Source organism: Chaetura pelagica, unplaced genomic scaffold (assembly GCF_000747805.2).
Source record: "Chaetura pelagica isolate M959 unplaced genomic scaffold, ChaPel_1.0 scaffold79, whole genome shotgun sequence".
NCBI lineage: Eukaryota > Metazoa > Chordata > Aves > Apodiformes > Apodidae > Chaetura > Chaetura pelagica.
This window is the reverse complement of record NW_009969339.1, coordinates 1,013,130-1,028,246: the sequence shown is the minus strand read 5'-3', so window position 1 is coordinate 1,028,246 and position 15,117 is coordinate 1,013,130.

Sequence of the window (15,117 nt, the reverse complement as noted above, 5' to 3'; positions counted from 1 at the left end):
GATTTCTGTAGGAAACTGTGAGCAGAGTTAATGGAAGGAGGTGTATGAATTAATGGAAGGAGGTGTATAATTAGAAAACAACAGGCAGATTTTTAAAGCCTTGTCCATCCCAGGAGCAAAGGGAGGAAATAATTTTTTGGAGGTAGGAACATGGATTATACCAGCGAGACCGCGGAGATCTTTAGGAGTCAGCGGGAAGACGTGAAGTGAACTGTGACATGCAGCAGTGCCTTCAGGTGGATTAAACTTCATAACACTGTAATGGCACACAGGGGTTCATGTACTACTTACTGCAATAATAAAGCAAGAGGGAAATTCCTCCCTCATCCCTCACCACCAACAAAATACCATAGCTAAAGCCTGCCAAGGACCAACTGGAAAAAGCAAGGGCCACAAAACCACACATGGGCAGAAAAAGACAAGCAATGGGCAGGCATGCAGCACTGTGTGTCTGCCTGACACCCTGAGCTCTGTAGCTCCAAGCTTTGCATAGGAAGCTGTAACAGAGATCCTTTCAGCATGGCCAAGGCTGAGATTTCATGATCAGTTTAGACTGAAATCCAGGCAGTTGAAGGCAGTGACTGTTCCCACATCACAACTTATGCCAGAGAGTGTCCTCATCCCCTTCCTCCCAGTGTCTTGGAAATAAGCGTACAAGGTGCCTTGGCCAGCAAGAGTGTGGGGTGTGATTTGGGCATGGCTGATTGCTGTTGGAGAGGGGTGCACACACCTGCAGAGGCAGCAGCAGTAGCAGCATGGCTGAGATCAGAGTGCGAGCAGCATCAGAGATTAAAAAGCTGAGCCCCTCAGCAAACAACCACCACCCTTTGTGCAGCCCATCTTACCTTGGGACTCAAGTACACATGTGCCCAGGGTCTGCAGGGAGCTGGCAATGCCTGGCTGCTGGTTAAACTCTCTACACAGTTAAAATTTCTTCCCATCTGAGCTGCTCCTCAAAGAAAAGGAATTAACCAGGACACAATACGCAGTACACAGCTCAGCTGTGGGCTCCCAGGCTCCTAAAAAGGGTTACAAGAGCACATAACTGCACGGTAAAATCAGGTGATACAGCTGCCAACTGCCTTGCTCAGGCCCCATGGGCAGATAAGTAGCCCTCAAAATGACCAGCACTTAATATGAGGCTATGCATGGTGTTACGTTGGCTTTAGAGGCAATGGCAGCAGAGCCCACCCCACCGTATGATGCTTGCACAGCTCTTTATGAGGGCTTGAAATTAAGTGGATCAAGGAACTGGTCTAGGTTTAAAGTAAAAGCCTTTATCTTTTGGCAAGTTTATTTCAAAGCCAGATCAGTTCTGAAGTCTGGTTTGCAGGTAGCTGGACTGGCACAAGCTGGCATGGGGGAAGAGGCAGACCTACTTACACAGGCACTGCTTGTGAAAGAAACACCCATCAAGCTGTCCTCCAAAACCCCAGGCAGCACTGTCTAGCCAGTGGCACAGCACAAGAAATTAGGGTTTCCCTTTGCCTGAGTTTCATAGGGTGAAAGATGAGGAAACAGAACACACTTTTTTATCCCTTTTGCCTGTAAAATGGCCTCTTATCCACAAAGCACAGAGCTTATGCGAGATAAGGGGAAGCCAAGATCCACCCCCCATTTATACTGGTGTTTACACTTGCCTTTTAATGAGCTCCAACAGGTTCTGGCTTCCAGCTGCAGTTGGCCCTTCTCAAAGTTCACGGTCTGCATTGTCATTCCAACACCGAGCACTCCCTTCGGGAGGAGAGGGACAACCAGGTCTTTTTCTCTTCTGAGAAGCTGCACCAATTTAAGCAGCTCCTGATCCAGCAGCACCTTCTGTGCTCCGCTGGGTGTACAGAGACTTTGTGCAGGGAAAGTGATCCCTCTGCAAAACACACTTGGCAAAAAGCAAATGTTTTCTTCAAGCAAACAAACACCGGGTGGCAGTGAGCACCCTGAACACAGCGTTGGTGTCCTGGCTGCTGGAGCAGAGCACTTACCACTGAATTTGGGATGGGGATCTTTGCTCTGCATCCCTTCCCTGTTATTGTTATTCTTGCAATTTCATCTCATTTCCATTGCTGTGCTTGCAATCAGATCTTTTCACTTACCAAATTTAGGGTCCTGCTGGCAAGACAACCAGAGTGGTGGGGCTTGGTACTGCCTGCAGGATACTGGCCCATAAAAACAAGTACTGCAAGATCTCACCTACTCTGAGATCCTGGTCCTGCAGTTACTTTAGTAGTGGTACAACACAGCATCCCTGCCAAATGCTCACCCTGGCTGGTCCTCTCAACTGTTTAGGCTTTAGGGTTGCATATATGGATCATAGAATGGTTCCACTTGAAAGGTGCCTTTAAAGGTAACCTAGACCATCCCCTCTGCAGTGATCAGGGACATCTTCCGTTAGACCAGGTTGAGATCAGGACTAGATCAGGATGGATTAGAGCCTTGTCCAACCTGATCTTTCCAGGGATGGGGCTTCTGCCCCCTCTCTGGGCAACCTGTTCCAATGTTTCACCACCCTCATTGTATAAACTTTCTTCCTAATATCTAATCTAAATGTACCCTCTCTAAGTTTGAAACCATTACCTCTTGTCCTATCACTACAAGCCCTTCTAAAAAATTTGTCCCCATCTTTCCTGTAGGCCCTTTCTAAGTACTGAAAGGCTTCTATAAGGTCTCCCTGGAGCCTTCTCCAGGCTGAACAATCCCAGCCTTTCTTCATAGGAAAGGTGTTCCATTCCTGGGCACATTTGGAAAGTTTACCTGGAAGCATCTTACCTACCCAGGATCCATGGACCTAGCCTCTTCCCCCAACAGCACTAGAGGCAAATGTCCAGGAAGTGTAAGAAGCAGGAACAGTCCTACTCCATCACAGCAACCTGAGGCTAAAGGACTTCCCAAGGTTATATTTGCATGCTTGTGTTTAAGAGCCTTAGACAGAATTCTGCATGAGTCTATAATTTTTTAATCCTCTTATACATGCTCTTAAACATATCTTAGACAGGGCTGCAGCCTTACTATGTCAAACTGTTAAAAGCAACTTGCTGACTTGGTGATGCTGCAACAGATTAACCAATTTGCAAAGACAAAAATCTGCTAATCACTTTCTAACTGTTCACAAGCAGCTTCAAGGCACGTCCATTCAACAAAACAAAAACAAAATCCCAAAAAAACAGCGATTAAAATGAAGCTTCATTACCCTCAAAGATCTCTGCACCACACAGGGCTCCCACCTCTCACACCTTTTTAATTGCGATTTCCCCAGACACCTTGTTTTTATTTTTTCATCTTCCTCCTTCCTCTAAGGAGTTCTGTGCTGGTGGCTCAGCTGGTCAGATCCAGCTGGTTTGCATCTGCCTGGAAATTGCTTGGCTTAGCCTGTGATCCTTTTATTTCCTTCCCCATCAGCTGCAGCAGGGATCTCACTGCATGTAGTGAGTTCCTGCTCTTAGTAAATCTGTGCTCCTTCTCTGGGTTTTGATGTTCGTTTTCTATCTACGAGTTTAGAGCAAGGGCCAAATGACACTGGATTTACTCCCCTCCTGAGCAAAAGGCCAGAGTTTATCTGGTACTTCTGCAGAGTTGAAAGGGGTACATTGGCCTCCCCTGAACAGGACAGACCCAGAGTCATCTGTTTCTTGGGGCAGAGAGAGTCCAAACCATAAAAATACCAGGCAAGGGACAATGCTGGGACCACAGATCAAACAGCCAGGAGAAGAAATGGGACTGCAGATAGACCAGAAAAAAGCAGGTAGACCTTTGCTTTCCCACAGCCTTCTCTCCATCAGATTTTCCAGATGTTACCCTGGTAAAACATCCATGTTTAGGAACATTTTGAGGTATCAGTTCTTGCAGAATTAATAGGACAGATAATTTTCCCTCTCCCATTTTTTTTCCTCTCCATTTATTTTTCTCCTGTTTTCTGGTTTTGTTTTGGTTTTGTCTTGCCCTTGTGATCTCTTCCCTCAATCTCTCTGGTAATATCTGGAGCTCTGAGAAAATTAGAGTCAAGAACAAGACGAAGCCCCAGTCCCCCAAAATGGTGACATCCCTCCAACCTATCCCACCCCAGAGAGAGGCTCAGCCTCGGCTAAGTTTCCAGAAGTCAGAGTGGGTTGGGGGCACCATAGGCTGCTCCAGCACCAGCTGATCTCTTCCCTACCTTCTTCCAACCATCCTCACACAGGATGCACTGGCCAGTGGTCAACCATGTGCAGCAGAGGTGAGGACCTGCCAGATGCAGGCCCACCTGCCTCTCCCTTGCCACTGCCTGTACACCCTGCACTATGCAGCCTTTCCCAGGGTGAAGCCTCCACCCTGAAATGTCAAGGCTCCACTACAGCCTCACCTGAACTTGGTCTTCCCTTTTCTCCCCTGCTCTTCCCCACTGGGGTTTTGGTGAGACCACCTCCACTCTGTAGCCTTTGCAGTTGGAGGTGCTGCTTAGTGCTGACAGCATATGCACCACGGGAATTTTCCCTGTGGGATCATCCCACCAGCTCCACAAATAGCTTCCCTAAGCCAGCAGGTCCAAAAGCTTTCCAGATACATTTTGATGACTTTGGCTAGGGGTTTAGCAGAAACTGTAATGAAGCTCATAGAATTCCTGGGGCAGTTTCCTAACCTGAAAGCTTAGAGAAATGTATCCAGAGGAGATCCATATGAACTGCATTGCCAGGATCACCACTAAAATCCCAAGCATGGTTCCCAGAACCTTGGCCACCCTCTGGCCACTGTTAGCCTGCAATTGCCAGAGCAAGCCTTGCCTGAGCCCAGCTGGCTGCAGCATGGTGGCAGCAGCAGCCAGTGGTGTTTCTGCAAGCCTGTAGGAGAAAATCAGCTCGCCAGGGAAGAGCAACAAAGCAGGGGACCTGATGGCAGAGAGGCCATGCCAAATGGGGCTGCCAGTTCCCACTGGGGAGAGGGACTTCCAAACCTGAGGAACAAGTCTATGGATTAATCTTCTGAAGCACGTTGCACCTGCTGGTATGAACATTTCAGGCATTGCATACAGAGCTGCCCTGGAAAGAAGCATTGACATGCAAGCATATGAGCTCCTAAGCCTGGCCACTGGCCAATCAGCTCATCACAGTGGTCAGAGTGGTCCATAGCCCAGCTGAGGGCATTAGGCAAGCAGTGCAAGGAGAACTCTGCTGTGTCCAAAGCAAGATGATACAACAGCACACTCACAGGACCTGCCTCGCAGGACATCCCCACCATTGCAATAGATGCTGCACATTGGGAGGGATGGAGGGAAATGCAAAGCTAGAGAAAACAGTGCTGGAGGAGAGGAATGTCCCAGCTTTATTGTAAACCAAAGCCTTAATTGCTCAGCTCCGAATTAAACCTCCAGGACTGGATGAGCTCATGCACCCAGCTTACCTTTTAGAGCAGCTTCTCACCACCTGGCGGGTGCAGAAATGCAGGGTGTGAAGAACCAGCACCTTTTCCTGGTTGAGCATCTGACTCTGCCTTACCTACTCGTACAGGGTAACCTGAGTACATACAGTAAGGCAACAGCGTAAGTAGTGGCTTAGCAAATAGAATCATAGAATCATAGAATCCTAGGGGTTGGAAGGGACCTCAAAAGATCATCTAGTCCAACCCTCCTGCCAGAGCAGGGTCACCTAGAGTACATCACACAGGAACGCATCCAGGTGGGTTTTGAATGTCTCCAGTGAAGGAGACTCCACAACCTCCCTGGGCAGCCTGTTCCAGGGCTCTGTCACTCTCACAGTAAAAAAAAATTTTCTGATGTTCACCTTGAACCTCCTATGCTCCAATTTACACCCATTACCCCTTGTCCTATCACTGGTCATCACTGAGAAAAGCCTAACTCCGTCCCCCTGACACTCACCCCTTACATATTTGTAAACATTGATGAGGTCACCCCTCAATAGGACTGACTACTATAGGCAGCATATTTTTACATGGCTTTTGGGCATGTTGACAGGAAATATCATAACCAAAACCCATCAGAGGTGAGAAGGTGAAGAAGAGAGAGAGAAGTGCCACCCCTTGGCAGGGGTGAGAAAGTGAGGGTATTTACAAAACAGCCAGTGGATATATGTCTCATTTATAAAGGAGAAGACAGATAAAAGCCTCTGTTGAAAATATAAAGTTATCTTATGTTGAGTGGGATAATTTAATAATATACAATTATGCCCTACAGATTAAGACAGAAGTAATCAAAAGAAAGGTTGTGCTCTGTGGCAGAGTTCCCCAGGCACTGAATTCAGGTCCACAGGGAAGCTCTCACTTTTAGACACTCCCAAAATCAAATCCCCAAACTTCAGATAATTTTCCCTAGCAGGTTAGCTACCTCTTGTGTTCTTTGAAGTGAGGTTTTAGGTTTAAATTTAAATCTTTATCCTCCTTTCTTACATTCAATTTCTCTCTACAATCTACAGAGCCATGAATTTTGTAATTCCCTGCCCTTAATTAACATGCAACCATTCCCTGATTTGTGTTATCCTGTTCTTCACTGGGCAGCATTTGAAATCCAGAGGCAACTCCCTGTGCAGGTTCACGGGGGCAGGTTCCCTGGATGAGGGAACCCCAGGCTGTGCAGCATCAGTCTGCAGGGAGGCAGCTGCAACAGCAGCTGGTGGCTGATTCCCCACCCTGATGCAGGACCCAAAGGGCCCCATTCAGGAGTGTATTAAGGATTAGAAGGAGACCTGCCTCAGGACCAGAGCTGAGAACAAGGTCTCCTATGGAACAGTTTCATCTAAAAGCTAAATGAAACCGCATAGACCCCCCCGAGGCAACACACTGCCAAGATCTCAGGAGGCTGTTGGCTTGCCAGGAGCATAAAAGAAGTATTTTCAACCTGAGTGAGGTTGGCACGAACATTTTCTCCCCCACCGCATGAACCCACAAGCAAACCCTTCATCTCTGCAAGAGCATGACTTGAAGCACGACTTCACAGCAGAAAAACTTTAAACTGTATTTGCCCCAGACCTTGATCATTTTTCATACCTGGGCAGCAGAGAGGGGCCGTGCCATGGACCAGGGTGCTGTGTCACAGAGATGCCTCCAGCACTGCCACAGGACTGCGTGGTACCTGCATCTGGGAGGGGACCCAGACAACATCCTTGGGCCAGGGGATCTTTCCCTCACCTCCACACACCCAGCTGCCACATCCCCAGCACGTCCTGTTACAGAGTAGATTTTCATAGTGATGAGGCCAAGGGAGAAAAGAAATGGAGGGGTATTTTGTGAAGGCTGAACACCCACACCAGCTTTGCAGGAGCGTTCTGCTCTGTAGCCACCTATTCCCATTCCCATAATGTTTCATCAGCCTAATGCTGACTTCTCATTCATACCTTTTTTCTTTTTCCTTTCTACAAAAAGCATTCAAAATGAAGCAATCTAATTACAGAATAAATATTTACCTTGAAATGAGCAGACAGACATTCAAAACCATTTTCCAACATGACAGATGATCTGAAAAGAGCTGCGCTGCAGGCATTATATGCCATTCAAACCCAATTTAAAAATACATGGTGTAGCAGCAAAAATAGACATGACCCTAAGCAAAAACATTGCCATGCAGTCAAATATCTCTTGTAAAATGCCATCAGTGATTTGCATGGCAGTGGAACCCAGCAGCAGTGGAGCAGCATCGCCTACCTCCGTGGTGCTGCCACAACAACCTCCTGCAAATACCTTTGCAGCAACACACGCACATTCCCCTGGCAGGGCTTGCCTAACTGCTCCAGTTTTGGGACCCCAAACTGGGTCCCAGCCTTTCCTGAACACCTAAGGGAAGTTCCTGTCCCCTTACACACATGACCTGGCCTGCAACTCTTGGCATGCTCTGAGATAGTCCAGATGACTCTTGCTACCTTTGCCACATCTAAATTATTGTGACATCCAAATGGCAGGTGGGAGCCAGATGGTGTGGGAAAAATAACCTTTTCACCCTAAAACACTGAGTTCATGTCCAAGATTTCACACCTCAGAGATGCTGAGGAGCAGGGAGACAACACAGGAGCAGCAGCATCCCCTTGGCAGCTCAGGCTCCAAGCGCACACGGCACACCTGGAGATCAATCCACTCCAAAAGCTTTGTCTCAAACCCTGGTGCTCCTGAAGTAGCCCTGAGCTTGCAGCAGAGGGAATGTTGGGGAAAAGGGTTGGGAAACAAGAGGTCAAAGGCCACATGCCACCCATGCAGGGGAAAAACCATCTCTGAGCATCCAGAGGGACCTGTGTTGGGACCTGTCACCATTTGACTCAGGTTCAACAACAATGCTCTCGATCCCCTCCCCCTCCCACCCAAGTAGAGAAGGAGAGAGAGAAAAAGAGAGAGACTTCGCTGGATTGAAAACTAACCACAGCTTTAATTAAACACTAATGAATGATATAAGAAAATATATACAATTATATACAAATATGTTCAGATATGTGCAAAAGCCTCTCGCCTCCCCCCAGCAACTCCCACAGCATCTCCTGAGCTGTCCCAAAAAGTCCCAGAGCTGCTGGAGAGAGCACAGAGTGATGAGGGTCAGGAGAGCTCGAGCCTGGGGGTCGATGGTGATAGATGGATGGATGGAGTCCTTCCTGGACACCAGCCATGGACGGAAGAGAAGGGAAGAAGAAAGAAGTTGTCTTCTGTGATCTCTGACGTTCCTCTGAGCTTACGTAGATATATGGAATGGAATATCTCTGGCCAGTGTTGCTGTCTGTCTAACTCAGCCTCCTACGGGGGGGTTGTAGATCTCCCCATAGTGTCTGAGCCAGCAGAGTAAAGGTGTGACCTTGAAGACCCAGCAGTTAGAAAAACATTCCTCTGTTATCAGTCTTAGTTGGAACACTCTGCTACTAGTTAAAAGAAAGCTTAGTGAAGGAAAAAAAAAATCAGTAAAAGGCAAATTGGCTTTATCCTGGCTCAAACCAGGACAGGACCCTACAGGAATGAAGGGGTAAAACCAGACATAGCTATGGCTCCATGTGGGGAACGCAGCCATGGACACAATCTGGTGCAGTCTGGAGATGAGAGACCTTTGTAGATCCATCTTGCTATCCACACTTTGCATGTGGGAGATCAGCAGGGCATTTATTTATTTGGGTTAGGTACAGATGGAAAACCCTAAAGGCAGTAGCTCTGGGGTGGGAAAAGATGAATGAGCAAATCACACAGTACTGGTGAGCTGCTCTGCCCCCATCCCAAGAAAGACATTACTTCAGCAGTGTCTCCACAAGATCATCCTGATGTCTAATGACCCACATGTTGTGATATCTGAAATATATAACATTGCAGTGATGGCAAGGAAAATATGAACATCAATGACACCTTGCAGAAATGTTCTCTAGAGCACAAACATTAATGAATACAACTTCAAGTGTGAGACACTAGTCCCGTTTTTCAAAGACCAGAGAAGGCCAAAGAGGAGAAGCCAGTCTCGTTCCCAGTGTGACCGCAGACCTTCAGCGAGGCAGCACAGCTCTGGCTCTCTGGAAAAGGCCTTTCTGCACATGGAGAGCAAAGAGATCCCTCGGGATCCCCAGGCACCTTACCGTGGTTTTGGAAGGTGAGGGCTGACAACTTCAAGACCTGAGGCCTCTCTAGACTGTTTGCAGAAACACTAGCAAAAGAAAAAAGAAGTTTAAAAATCCCCCAATGTATTAAATGAAGAGAAATAATAAGTATTCTGGGTTCTCCTTTTAATTCTATCCACATGGGCAGACTATTACACTACCACTCAGACTCTACCATTCTGCTTTTGCTGCCTTGCATCATCCTGTCTGCTCAAGCCTGTCATTCCCGCTGGTTGTTCCTTTGGGCATGCTCGTGGCACGAGGCTTCTCTGACTTTGACGATGAAAATGCACTCTTCAAAAGCACTCTTGTTTTCCCCAAAGCCTGGAGTGAAACAGAGGCCAGAAACACTTCTGGGTATGAAACTTGGCTCTGAGCACTTTCTCCTGTGGGGAGTGTTTGGCTGCCAGAGGGGAAAAGTGAAGGGTTTGGAAAGGATACCTTCCACTTTGCAGCGCTCCCTGAGCAGTCATCTACCAAAGAGCCAAGCAGTCAGAGCAGGGTAGCAGAGCTCAGGACCTGAACATTTGCAGTGCAGAAGAGATGAGATTCACCCATCACCTCTTCTTCCCCCCTGGCAACTCACTTTGTTTTGCACACAGATACTCAGACTTGGGTGCTGGTAACTGATCTAGAAACACATGGCTCCAGGAGACCTAGGCAGCTGCAGAGAGAGAACAGGGTGGATGCACAGAATGAACAGAATCTCCAGGGTTCACTCCAGAGAGGTACCATAACAGGGTTTGGCTGTTTTTCCCAGATGTCCTTTCCCCAAGCCCAGGCCCACTGTGGGCACTCAGCCCCTCAGCCAGGATCTCAGTCTTTATGGTGCCTGTGAGGATGCTGGTACCTTGCTTCCTCCCTGTCCCCAGCAAAGGCTCAGGGGGACACAAAGCCAAACAAGAGCACTGGAGAATCAAGTATCTCACACCTTTCCAAGGACACCCAAGTATAAACACATTGTGCATCTGCCAAGCTCTGTAGAGGGCCAGGTGCTGCTGCCCTGCCGGGACAACCAGGCTCTTGGCTCTGCACCACAGCCACTCAAGACTTGTCCCCAGTGCCATCAGCCACTGCCAAGGAGAGGGATGCTCAGCCAAGGTGTTTCTCACAGGCCCCCGTCGTTTGTTTCAAGGTGTTTCATTTCTTGTGGAGAGGCTTGGGAAAACATCTGCCAGGGACTTGCAAGAAGGATGTGGGCTGGCCAGGGATGAGCAGGGCTCCAGAGCAATAATTTTTGTTTCTACAAGTGAGTTTATGTCTCACCTGGTGAGGAAGGGGGTTAGTTTCCTTTTTCCAATGAGAGAAACTGGGGGAGGCTTGCTGTTCACCCCCAGCCACAACTCAAACCAAATGCTTCAAATGTTTTGTATCCCCTCAAAATGAGAAACATTTAAATGTGTGGGCCAAGAAAAACAGCAAGCAAAACTCCCACCTCGCTGAGCGGCAATTCACCGCTGCCCAGAGAAAATCTCCCTGGTTCCCTGCCATGGTGCTGGATCATACCTGGCCTGCAAAGTAGCTGTGGGCTTTCTGCAAGTGCCAGGATGTCCCTGCCTGAGACCAATGGGACTGGTGGGTCCCTGAGCATCCCAGGCCATTGCTGGGAACCATTGGACACTCACCACTCCCACAGCCTGAGCTGCCCCAGCTGGGCACACAGGCCTACATCCCCTAGAGGGAAATTAAGCCTCCACCTCCTCATCTTGTGTTTTGAGGGTGCTGTTCCTCAGCAAAACACAATGTGCTTGAAGGCTCCAGTCTTGGCTGGAGCAAAATCAGGAGGCCTGGCATCCCATCCTCAGGGTTATTTATGATCCCTTTTGGTGCTAGGGCTGCCTTACAGCTGCCTCCCACGTGCTGCTGTCCAGGAGGACAACTGGAGCAAGCTCCCTTAGCTCTACACACAGGTTTTTTGTCCAGTTTCAGTGTGAGGATGCTGGCTGGGGGTGAGGAACTGTATCACCACGCCCCACAGCTCCCTGATAATGGTGGGCACCAGGGACCTGTGGGCATTCATGCAGCTCAGCAGAAAGGGCCCTGGTACTTACTTGTGCTGGTGCTGACAGGTCCCAACTCCACGTCACAAGAGGCATTTAATGTCACTAACAAGCCTGTGGGAATGGCATGTTTCACTCAACCCTGCAGTTAGCCCAGGTATTTGCTCTTTTCAAGTCAAAGCCATTTCAGAGCCCGGGCTGAACAGGTATTTTGCACAGCCGCTCAGTGACCCGAGTTGCTGAGCTGGGCTCTGCCTGGCCTCCCTGCCAGAGCTAACAACCCTCTCAACCACAGCAGGACCCAGATTTTAATTGGGGATGAGTCGGCTTCACCACTAGCTGTCATCTCTGTTGCTTCAGGGCTGAGTCTCACCCAGTTTGACCCTGAGGAGTGTGTTACACTCATCTCTCTGGACCTCTGGCTGCGCCGGCTCTCAGCTCGGTGCCATTTGTGCCTGGCTAGCCAGGGTGGGCCAGATCCACCTTGTACCATGAACCCCCTCCTTGTTCTATAGGCCAGAAATAAGTGTTCATCCCACTCTGGCAGAGAGCCCTCCCCAGCCTCCTGGGCTCTCAGGGCATCAGCATCTGTGGCCGCCCTTCACTGGGGGGAGACCTGCCTCCGTGCAGCAGCGCCCGGCCCACGTGCGCTGCGCTCAGCCAGAAGCACAAGCTATTTCTGGAGCAGGCGATTCTCCTGCAGCAGCAGCAGCAGCACCGGGATGCACTGACCAGAAAAAGAAAAGCCCTGGTGTTCTGAGAGCAAAGTGAGATTTCCCAGCCTCCCACCGGGGAAGACGGGTGACATTCTTGCAAAAAAAAAAAGAAAAAATATGAGGGAAGGCTGCAGGGCTCTGCGGCAGGAGGGCTCCAGATGAGCGCAGGGGCTGTTTCAGTGGAAAAAAAAACCACACCAAACCACAAGAACTGCAAAGAGGGCAGCTCGGCTGCTGTTGCAGAGCTCCGTGAAATCAGTGATTTCTGAGCAGAGTTCAGCTGGAGAGCGCCGGGTGCTATAAAAAGCAAAGTGACTTTGGGCTTTGACGCTTCCTCCTGACACGCAAAAAAAGATGATTTGTGATTCAAAAGATGAGGAATTTATCATCAAAAGGAGCTAGGACAGAGCTCAGTGTTTACATGTGGAAGAACAAGACAGGCACCAAGAGCAGATATATTTATACCCATCCATTAATAAAAGAAGTCAAGTCAACCATACCTTCGTGCTAAAGTTAGAGCAGAGCGCTCAGCATGTCCTTAAAAAGGCAAGAAAGTTTCCGCAAACTGGGACAGCTGCTCCCGGTGCCGGCTCCGCGCATCCCGGCGCGTGCAGGGGCTGCCGGCATTGTGCTGCAGCAGGGAGGGAGCCAAACATGGCGAGGCTTCTCCAAGCGAGGAGGCTGACTCCCAGAGTCTGGTCATGTGCTGCTGGCCGTGGCACCTCAGGAGCCAAAGAATCCCTGCTCCAAAGACCTGCAGCATCAGCCTGTGTCATCACAGAAACACAAAATCCTCCGGTGCTGACTCCAGTGCCCTGTCTGCTTCCTCAGTCACAGGGCTCACACAAGCCAGGAGCCTTCACCTCTGCTGTAGGAGAAGAGATGAGGACGTGCTGGTCACAGCACACTGGGGATAGCCCCATGGATGGGGACTTGGTTTGTGGGGCTGTCTCTATCAGGCAGTAGGGGGAAGAGGAGCAGCACCTGAGGGTCAGAGGTTTGGGCTGTCATGGAAGGGTCAGTGCAAGCCCAGGGTAAACCACAACAGCAGATGGTTCATCAGCAATGAGGTTAGCCAGAGGGTTGGCCAGTACAAGTCACTGGAAGCTCCTGGATCAGGATTTGATATTTAGAAAAGCTTCAGCAATGACTAATTTCAGCAAGTTCCTTACCCCATAGGCAAGGCTGGTGTTGTGTGGCCTTACCTCCCAAAGGTGTATTACAATGCTGCCAGGTAGGCAATCCTCGGAGGAGTCAGATCATTGTTCCTTGCAAGGTGCTTCTAGAAAGCAATTATCCTTCTTGAAAAATATACCGATGAGCTCTTGCAACCATTTCCCCATTTCCCCTCTCTGCCTCCTCCAGCTCCAGCCTTTGAACCTCGCTAGAAGCTGTTCACTGAACCACTCCTGCCTCATCCGAAGTTGCAGGAGCCTGTGTTGGACATGCTATGCCAGAACTATCATGTTTCAGGCAAATTGAGAGCAACCATGAAAATGGCATCTTGTCTGAATCAAAGTGCAAAGTTTTTTATCTCCACACCCCAGTGAAACAGCTGCAAGTGACAACCAACCCTGGCCTGTGCAGGGAAGGAAACAGGGCAGTGGGCAAGCACAGGAGGCCACAGGGTCACCTCTAGCCTCCCGGGATGTGATCACACTCCATAACACATTCAACCTCCAAGTTCATGCTGAAAATGCTAGTTACATGAACTTCACTGACCTTTAAGCATGATGAGGGACTAGATGACCTCTGCAGGTCACTTCCAACCAAAGTTATTCTATGACCTTGTGAGTTTCTGTATAAAGACAGAAAGGCCGCAGGAAAATAACGCTCCCTCCCACAGCAGCTGCTGAGCTTTCCCATTAAGAGATGCTCAGGCTGCTGTCCCAGAGCCAGTACGCTCAATAGCGGGACAGCAGCAAGACCCCAAAAACAGGTCAGCCCCACCACTGGCTCAGGGGCTGGGGCTTCTTCCTGGGCTTTTGGGCATCTGATGATGCAGCTTGTCAGTACCAGGCTAAAACACAGCCTTCGCAGTCCCACTAGCCCCACTAGCTCTTTTGCAAATTCAATTTGGATTGATAAATCATTTAAATATGATCCAAACAATGCTTTCCAGCAAGCGTTATCATTTATTGACTGAATCTCATCACACAGCTGCCAAACACGGTGGCACAGCACAGGAATCCTTGCTCAGCAACCATGTTGGTGGACCTCAGGCTGGCATCGAGTCCCATGGCCTGGAGCCCCTGGCCAGATTGTTACCAAATCCTCTTCCTGACATGACAGTGGTACCCTTGCTCTCACCAGATGCCACCTACACACGCTGGAATGTGTGCTGCAGCTCACAACCAGCAGTAACTGACCCAGATGACTTGCCTATCATTTATTATTATTTACAACTTATAGAAAGAGAATGTATTAAATCAGCAGCTTTCATCTCCTCAGCCACCTTGCAAGTCCCTTCAAAGAACTTGCATCAGCTTCCTTCGACGGTCTTTTGATAAACCCCTGCTGAGCAATGCAGTAATATTAAACTTCAATGACCACTTAGTGAATTCCAGGGTCAGCCATTTTATAGTTTTGCCTTGGAATGAAGGTAGGCTGGAAGATCAGGCACGTCATTGCTTTAATTTTAAAGCATGCCTCTGTACTACCTTTCTCCTCACACAGAAAAGCTTCTTTTTAAGACCCTTCTCTCACCCATCCACAGTCCTTCACCCTGCTCTTGAGCAACCTGGTCTAGTGGAAGGTGTCCCTGCCAATGCAGGGGGGTTGGAACCAGATGATCTTTAAGGTCCCTTCCAACCCAAATCATTCTGATTCTTCTACAATTATTCAGCCCTCATTTCCAGGCATCTAATT